The 9,406-nt window shown below is 47.9% G+C and overlaps 1 long non-coding RNA gene across 1 annotated transcript; it reads right to left on the reverse strand.

Annotated features, from left to right (window-relative positions):
* Positions 1-3,803: 3,803 nt before the first annotated feature.
* Positions 3,804-9,018, reverse strand: LOC122889727. Its single transcript, XR_006380957.1, has 3 exons — positions 8,879-9,018; positions 4,748-4,938; positions 3,804-3,922 (listed from the first exon to the last, which is right to left on the reverse strand). It is a non-coding gene; the product is annotated as an uncharacterized LOC122889727 (long non-coding RNA).
* Positions 9,019-9,406: the final 388 nt, after the last annotated feature.

Raw genomic sequence — 9,406 nt, forward strand, 5'->3', positions numbered from 1 at the left:
CCCCTTCCCCTTCCTCCTTGGCCTTGTGGGGAACTCCTAACCTTCCTTCCACACTCATCCCAGGCTTTCCGGCTTTAAGACATGGTCCCTCGGCACCCCAGGGAGCGTTGTCATTCCTTCCTCTCTGCTCGCTCCTTGTACCTTGTACCTTGTACCATTTCCCCGGTTCCATATTGTGCACACATCGGAGTGACAGGAAAGAGATGATTACCCTCTAAGGATTCCCAGCCTATCTCCCCTTTCTCACCAGCTACAAAGGCTCTTCCCACTTCATTGCTACCATTACTACCATTACTGCCATTCTAGTACCCCCAAGGATTAGAGATTGCCAGAGTTTTTACTTTCTGAGATACAGAATCAAAGGCTGGGAGAGAAAAAAGAAGAGATAAGAGGCATGGGAAGGGGGGTTTGTAAAAAAGATGTGTTCTCCGGGATAGAAAAAGCAAGCTGGCATGGATTGGTCAGTTTGGGGGAAGGGGGGGTTGAAGAAAGAGTGCCAGGTGGGGGGAGGCTCAGGCTGTGAGGACAGAGAAAGGAAGAGGTTGTATTAAGGGTCGCTCAGGACTGGCCACATGGATTCCGTTTGCAGAGCTTAAGCATGCGAGTAAAGGACTAAAATGTCTTGGAAGTATCTTTGGGTCACTAGGACTCTCTTGGACAACGCTCTGGGACTGCCCGGCACGGACTACCCTTCCCCTGGGGTTCCATCCCGTGCATTTCGAATCTTCTGCTTGGCTGTTCCTGGTGCATGGCCCAGAGCCTGCACAGGAGAGATGCTCAGAAAAGTTCAGCTTTTCTCCTCCCTTGTTCCCCTCTGTCAACCCTGAGCAGCCCATCAGGCAGAAATGATGGCGGAACGGTGGGCAGGCTGACGGGGCAAGTTGGGGGAACGAGGCAAATAAAACATCCCACCAAGTCTGCCTAGACTAAATGCCAGCAGCACAGCACGGATCTTGGCTGGGAGCCCACCATTGACCAGCCCCCTCCGGGCCTCTGGGGTATGGCTAATTAAAGACACGGTTACTCATTTCATTCCCAAGTCGCTATTTAAGGAAGTAGAGTCATGCTATTCCTATAAGGCCTCTGACCCTGCACCAGAGGCAAACAATGCCAGGGCTTGTCCAAGGGGCTGGAAGGACAGGGTTATTCAAAGACCCCGGGAGGAGGGAACAGACGGCAGGCCTTACCGCCGGCTCAGCTGCTGGACTGGTCCTCTGTCCACGTCCTCCTCTCTCCCTCCCTCCCACCAAGGGGCCAGGATCTGGGGGCGAGCCCTCCCTGAGCCCCCTGCCAGGCCAACTCCTATGTTTTCTGGACACATTCAGAGTCACACACTGACTCAGGAAAACACACACACACACACACACACACAATCTCCTTTTGGATTTTAAGCAGCAGCAACTTGGAGCTTTTGGGATTCTTTGGCTGTTTTTTAAGAAGGAAAAAACAAAAACAAAAACCCAGCATTGCTTTTCATTTACCAACTCTTACTGAGATCTGCTCTACGTCAGGCCCAGGGAAAAGCCCACAGAAAAAGAACTGAGCGAGTCATTCCTGCCCTCAAAGGGCATCCAGTCTTACAGATGAAATAGATGCACAAACAAAGAAGTTACACGGGCGTGTAATAAATACAAGAATAGAGTTACAGACTCTGCACAGTACAGAGAAGGTGGTGAGACCCTCTAGTGTGTGGGGGAGGGGAGGTACCGGTGTGCTGGAGGGGGGAGACCTGAAGTGGGTTTTGAGGCCAAAGTAGGAATTCATCAGGTACCTGAGAAAGCGAAGAGCATCCCAAACAGAGGGGAAAGCATATTAAAAGTCATTTAAATCATAGAAAGCCAGGCTGAACCCACTTGTTTCAATGGGTCACCAATTTTCTAATGAATAATTTGTAACAGCGGTAACTGATGGTGGGCCAGTCTGAGGCACCCAGCACGAACATGAGATTTTTTTTTATGAATTTTTTTATCAAAATATAATCAATCGGCCTATAACATTAGCTTCAGGTAGCGTGAAATTTCTCAGATATTTATTCTCATTTTTTAAAATTGTGCAAATCGTGCATTATAGTTTATAACAGTCTCACATTTGGACATTAAAATACTGTTTTCCATTTCTAGTCAGTACGATGATCTGACTTCCCAAACATACCTTGTCAAATAAAATCTGTCCTCCATGGAGCAAGAAGCTTCTGTTGACCCCTTGGGGAAGGGAAAGGCAATGCTTACCCAGCCTGAAAACTAGAAAGCCTTTAAAAGACGCTCAGAGACCAGAGCTTTGTCTCTGATTATACGAATGCTTTTTCACCCTCACATGTAGGCCTGTTGACTGAGTTTGACCACAGTGACAGCATCTTCCAAAAACCCTCCTTCAGGCAAGTTTGTCCCAGTTCCCTTGAGCCCTCGCTGTCCGCCATGCTGGTTGATTTGCGGAAAACACCACGGAAGGCCCCTGGGAGCCCACCCCCAAGGGCAGAGTGGAAAGAGCGGGATCTCTTCCACAAAACCAGAGACTTCAAGAGCCTCTCCAAGCTCTCCATGACCGCCAGCTCAGTGCAAGTGACCATCTGAGGTTCTACCTTAGGTGAAAGATGATGAATGATTCCCTGGTCCCTGTGCCCGGTTAACACTCCAGGCCAATGAAGGCAGAAATTCTGGGAGTGGCAGCCAGGTGTTAGAACTGATTAAACCTCTAGGGTGACTCCAGTGTGTGGCCAGTTTGCGAATCAGTGGGCCGGATCACCGGTGGTTCTTAACCTTGGCTGAACATTAGAACCCCCCGGGGCGGTTTTTCTACATATACTGGGGGAGTCTGGCCGCCAGTCTGGTAGATCAGAATCAGAATCTCTGGGGCTTGGGTGTGGCATTGTGGCCCTGAGACCTGGGAAGGAAGCCGGTACTCCCCAGCTCTGCATGCTGGGGAGACCTCGTGGCAGTTTTCCCAGTTCTAGGCAGGTGCCTGTACCCCCAGGGGGCCAACACAGCAGATGCCCTTAGGGCTCATTGTCTCATGATATTGCAGTTGCCTGCTGCACTGTTTCTTACAGGAGAGATCAGGTGGTACTAAATCCTGATTTGGGGTGACAACTCATATCAAATATGGAGTACATCTGGGGTTCTGGTTTACCTACCACCCACCCTGCTGGAGTTGCATGTGTGGAAACTACTGGTTCTTGCCCCTCCGCCACTGGGTCCACGGCACTGCGGGGGATGGGCAGCACCCCGACTCTGTGATTTCCCCTGCCCACCGCAAGCTGACACACAGGATGACCAGCCACCCCCAAGGCAGGCTCTGCATTCTTCCCAGGTGTCTTTCCAAGCTGTTCCTCCCTGATGTCAAGGATATTGCTGGTCAGTGTCCTCTCTTATCTCCCATGGGTAGTGACTTCATGCTGACCACATTTTCAGCTGTGCCTGATGAGCGTGGATGTTTTTTGTGGGAATCGGCCTGTTCTCACCCTCTCTGCATGCCATCACCCTCTGTTCGGCAAGAGTGTGGTCCCCACGGAAGGAGATCCCTTTCTAGGAAGGCGATGATTGCCACCCAAGGAGTTCAGAACACAGGGGAAGATAATTTCACATTTGTGCTGGGAAATTTCAAACAGCAAATTGAATGTCACCAAAAAGGAATTTTATCCTTTACTTTTGTGTGTGTGTGTGTACTGGGGAACACCGGTGTTTTCTCCCCATCACCAAGAGGGAAGCAGAGTACAACCTTTGAGAGAACTGATGGCAGCCGATCTTCACCCGGAATGCAGCGGTGAGACGGTGTACAGGAACAAAGTAACAACCTTAAAAACGATGTTGAGTAAAGCTGAAGAGAGATCTCTTTCAATACAGACTGACTTTAAGGAACCCGGTGCTGTGACAACAACGTTCGTCCCTTCCAATGGTTGGAGACATGCAGTTAACCAGGGATGGTGCTTTGGACAATAAAGAACAAGAAAAAAAGGGATGTGTGAACCCCATGAAGAATTCCCATGTGCAATGACCAGATAATAAATTAATACATAATGTAGCTCTTCAACCTATAATTCTAATTTTTCTTCATTAAGTCATTCCACCTCACATGGGCCTGTGAATATTGTAATAAATTTTGTAATCAACTGGTTTTATATTTGACAATAAATCTGTAAACAGCTTTTTTCTACCTATTATTCCAATTTTTTTTCAATAAATCACTCATAGGGGTCCACGAACTTTGCAATGTGTTTTGTAATTTACTAATTTCATAGACAGGAGCCCCACCAAACAGTATGAGCCCAGGCTGCTCACCTGTTAGGGGCAATCCTGTTGGGTCTTCCATTTTGCTGTTTTTCTGGGGGTTTTTTGGGGTTTTTTGTTTTTGTTTTTTTATTTTTACCTAAGGCTCCCCAGGTGATTCCAGTTTGCATCCCCCGCTAAAAGCTCCTGACCCAGAATCACGCCGATGAAGGAACGTCCCTGACTCTGGTTTCCGCCAGTGATGGGGAGGGGCCTCGGGTGGAACCAGAGGTTGAACGGAGCCCCTCCCCCCCACACTAGGATTCACACATGGAAGTCCTAACCCCCAGTACTTCAAAACGTGGTCTTATTTGGAAATAAGGTCACTGCAGAAGTCATTAACTAAGATGAGGCCATACCGGAGGAGGGTGGACCCTGGTGCAGTATGGCGGGCACCATACATAAAGGGGAAATTTGGACACAGTCCCCCACACAGGGAGAAGGCCATGTGAACATGAAGGCAGAGATTGAAGTGATGAACCTACGAGCCAGGGGAACGCCAAGGATTGCCGGCAGACCATCAGAAGCCGGGGGAGAAGCCCAGAACACATCCTTCCCTCAGCACTCATAGCAGGAGCCGAACCTGCCGACACCTTGAGCTTGGACTTGGAGCTTCCGGAACTGTGAGAAAATCCATTCTACCACCGGAGCCTTAGCAAACCACCAAGGGGAGATTCTGCCAAAAAAAAAAAAAAAAAAAACCAACAGAAGTTCGATACACAAATGTTCCAAATGGATTTAAAAACAAGAACAAAGAAAAAGCCAGAATCTCTCTGGGTAGTGAAATCATTGGAAAGTATTTGGAAACACAGAGAAATCATTTTGTTTTGTTTAACGTACCTCACGCTCCGGCAGGAAGCATCATAAACCTCAAAGAACACCCCTGATCTACTGATAGCGAGTGAGAAAGTAACTGGTTGTGGGTCCCTTCCTACACTTTCTCTCCCTTCCTCATCCCAGCCTCCGGAGAAGGACAGCTCTTTTATTAAATTACTGGGCAACTCAGATGCTCTTCTTTTTAGCGTTAAAGGAGCCTTTCTCTCTAACCAATTAAAAATCTGAGGTCTCCATGGAAAGGAGAAAAGTCTTCAAATTAGAAGTTGGCCAGGAGCTGGATTCAAAGGGACAGTTCTGGATATTAAAGAAAGCTTCAGGGGAACCTTCATCAGGCACCCAGCAGAGGACCTCTTGGGCTGGCCCAGGGGGTCCTGGACAATAGAGGCTTGTAGTCCTCCCACCAGACACTGAGTCCCTTGAGGTCAAGGACTCCATCCCTCACACCTCACCGTAGACCCTATGTTCATGGCTGTTCCATTGAATTCTCCTACCTAACCTTTCCTGGGCACAGAAATTGTTCTTCCTTACTTGATTCCTATGCAGGGAGTAGGATAAACAAAGCTCACAGATTGGGGGGTGCAGAGAGCAGATAGGAAGTGAGCATCTCGGCAAGGCACTCATGAGTTCTCAGGGTCACACAAGCCAGATGAAAAGACGACAAATGGAAATTTAATTAGGGGCACTGAAAGGAGAATGGGTGTTGAACGCATTGATGAATTTTGCTTTGTGACGATGTAAGTAGAACCTCAGAGCCCTTTGGCTCTTTTGACCTATGGAGATGGTTTTCTAATGGAAGGGCATGAGACTCAATCACCTTCCTATATAAGACATAAGCAAATCTCGTGAACTTTGGATAAGGCTCTTTAAAAAAATAATAAATGCAAAAGAAGGACGGGGTAGATGTGGAGGAAAAGAAAATTCGAACCTGAAATGATTCACCTTCAAATCAGCTTCATTTTCTAGCTGTCTGGTGAGTTGCCTGAAGAATCAACCCCTTGTCCTCTAGTGCCCTAGAAATGCCCTTGTTCAAAAAGTCACAAATACCCTGGTTACTGTTCTGAGCTGATTGATCCCTTCTTCCCACGTGGATCCCTACTGCCGAGAGAAGTCTGGTCTCTTGTAGGGAGTGTCCATTCTCAAGTCCCAAATTTGAATTCCAGGTCCTTCCCTGGTACAGATCAGTTGACTCTCTAAGAGTAGAGAGGAAATGAGCAATGGGAGGGTCTTCTTATCCTTGTGAGCATACGATAAAAGAATAAGAAATAGAGCTCTGTTGTGCCGATCAGGGGAGTTAACACATTAACCAAGATCCTGAAGCGCCCTCATGCATGCTCAGGGAAAGGGCCTCCACTCTATTGTCTGCCCTGCCGCTCAGCTGAGCTCCTGTCCTTCTCTCCAGGGCACACGAGAAAGGAGAGGGGTTGGGGCAGGTATTCTCCCTGGAGGTGGCTCTCTGAGGCCTGGCTCCTGTGCCCTACCTTCTACAGAAGAAGCCCTCGCTGAGAGAAGACCGGTCCTTTCCATCTCAGGGAATGAGATAAAGGGGAATCTGTGCGCTGGACTTGAATTCCAATCAGTAAACCTGGGCTGAGCACAGACCTGCCCGCCGACCCTATGCTAGGAACCAAGGATGAAGCCAAGGGCAAGCTTGGCCCCTTCCTCCCAGCCTCCATACATCTCGGGGTGCGGCTATCAAGAATGCAAAACGTCTTTCAACGGATTGACTTCCCTAAGAAATGGCAGCGATTTTATATGTTATTATACTACTGGGGCTTATTTTTTATTTTAATAAAAAGATTTACGTGCAAAAGAAACACATTATTTTTTCCTCTCTCTTAATCCATAAACCTCATTGATATTTAAGACTGAATTAATTTCTAATAATATAAACAAGAAGTGACTGTTTTTCCCAAGTTGCTAAATAAATAAAGCCAACCATATTTTCATTGGAATATCTGATGAGACAGTTTTGAAGTCCTGGAGAAGAACTCCTTCTCTAATTGTCTAATTAAAACCCACTTAGTGTAATAAAGTAGAACTTCTAAGGGCCTTCTCTAATAGAGAAAACTTTCTTAATCTGGGATGATTTACAATGTGAATGTAGAGGCAGTAAACTGCCTTTTCGGAGAGAAAACCAAACATGTTATAAGTGGGAACTCTCATTTATGCCCACCGTCTCCCCGTCTGACTGCACATCATTTCACAGACAGCTGTCTTCTCCAGTTCGGAACCGAAAATGGAGCTCCCTCCACAATGGCTGGAGGTATTTTTCCTTTGGGAAGACAGATTTTTTCTTCTGCCCCTTCTTGCAGCCAGGTCAACTTGAGCTTGATGTTCTGATACTTCCTCTCTTGGCCAACAGCTTCCCATTGAAAAGTGAGACCATTCTGGTCAACGACGTTTGTCCGTGGCCACAAAGGGAGCTCAGTGCTGAATGGAGAATGGCGTTGTCTGATTGTCCTCCCAAGTGAGAGGACACGGCACGAAATTCTCTCTCCGGGAGCTCTTGGACATGTGGCTGATACCAAGAGGATCATAATCTTGAATGAAGGATAAGAACATGCTCTCAGAAGGTCATGTGCGTCTGTTACGTATGTAAGTGTCTTTAGAAGACACCATGAGCAGATCTCTGTATTGTCAAAACAGGAGCCTGAACTGAGGTCAACAAAGATTTCCCTGGAGCCTACAGGTTTCTAAGGAATTTGTCTTAATTAGTAGATTAAGCAGTTGGTATTTAACATGTCAATAGATGGTAGACCGATCAATGATAGATGCGTAGATAGGTCCATCGATCAATCGATGGATGGTTGATTTAGGAGTCAGATAGACCTAAGTTTATACCAATAACCTGCAGAAGGATAAAGTACTAAGTTCCCTCAACCTACCTTTCCTTGTCTGTAAAATGGGCTCAATTACTCTCCAGGTGGTATCAACACGTAAGCGAAACAGTGCACAAGTACTTAAGGAAGCGACGGTAAAGTAAGCCTCAATAAACAGAAACCGCTTACCACCATTATTCTCACTGAACAACAGTTAATCTGGGGGCATCTTTGTGAGTTCAGGATTTTGGACCGGTAAGGAGACAGACAGGGCTAATGGGACGGTGACGATGGACACACCTGTAAACAGATACTTTCCACAACAATGCACAGCTTAAGTGGGGCCGGTCACCTGGTGGTCAGGTGTTTCCCCCCTCCCACCCCAGTTACCCAGGGTGAGACGGTTTTGCCCCCGGAACCCAGCTTGATTTCCTGGTTCAAAAATCACACCTGTGAAACTCGATCCAGGTGGGAAATTCTTCTGGTTGATTCTGCTGAAGCCATGGTTCATTATCAAGTTATTTCTCTGGGTCACTCTGAGGTCATCACTTAATTAAGTACAGCCGGGGGGAGAGGGTCACAAACCCTAGCTTCTCAGCCCCTGCCAGAAAGCCCAAGGTAGCACCTTCCTTTGGTTGAACACTTCTTGGGTGCCCAGCGCCAGGCAAGCAGTGTTCTGAACGGCGGTTTACTTCAGCCTCTGATGACTGCCTCCCCCGGGGGACAGCTACAAGGATCCCCACGTCTAGACGAAGAATCTCAGGCTTGCGCAGTTCAGTTATTTGTCCAAGATCACAGCTCGTTGGTGGTGGACCCAAGCACTGGAGGTTAAGTGCCAGAGCTCTTCCCATCAGCCTCCGCTTCACCGAAAACCATTAATCCCCCTTTTCTCTCCCCTGTCATGTGTGTTTATACTGCATCCGAGAACAAAAGATGGTTTAAAATTCTCATTTTTCTCACCTGCCCAGGAGTGGAACCGTCTTTTGTTCCTAATCAGGCTGGACCTGGCTCCGGGCTCTCCAGAAGATCCCTCCAATCCTCTTCACGTCGCCATCTCCCCGGGCCCTCATCCCTGCTTAGGATTCTTTCTGGCCTTTCAGAAAACAACTGGCAACAATTTAGCAACTAGTTTAGATCTCTTCAGTTGGGCGAAGAATCCCCCATCGCAGGGGCCCCTGGTTGGAGCAAAGCAAGAGTGCCACCTGGTGGGACATTTGGGTCACTGCCAACAATGTTCCCTGGGCAGGGGGTGGGGGGGCGGTGGTTCCAGCTACATCAAGGGCCCACGGGTGTCCCCACTACCTGGGACCATTCCTAGACAACTACAAGAACTTCACTCAGCACAGTCCAGGCACCGACAGCATGAAGTTCAAAGTCTTACTCAAACGCAAATTTGGGACTTTAAAGTCTTGCCTTCTGGGCTCCAAAACCCGGTGGGATTAGGGTGAGGTACGAGGCAGGCCATCCACTCACGACCAGGACGGCATC

This window comes from Neovison vison, chromosome 11 (assembly GCF_020171115.1).
Source record: "Neovison vison isolate M4711 chromosome 11, ASM_NN_V1, whole genome shotgun sequence".
Classification (NCBI taxonomy): Eukaryota; Metazoa; Chordata; class Mammalia; order Carnivora; family Mustelidae; genus Neogale; species Neogale vison.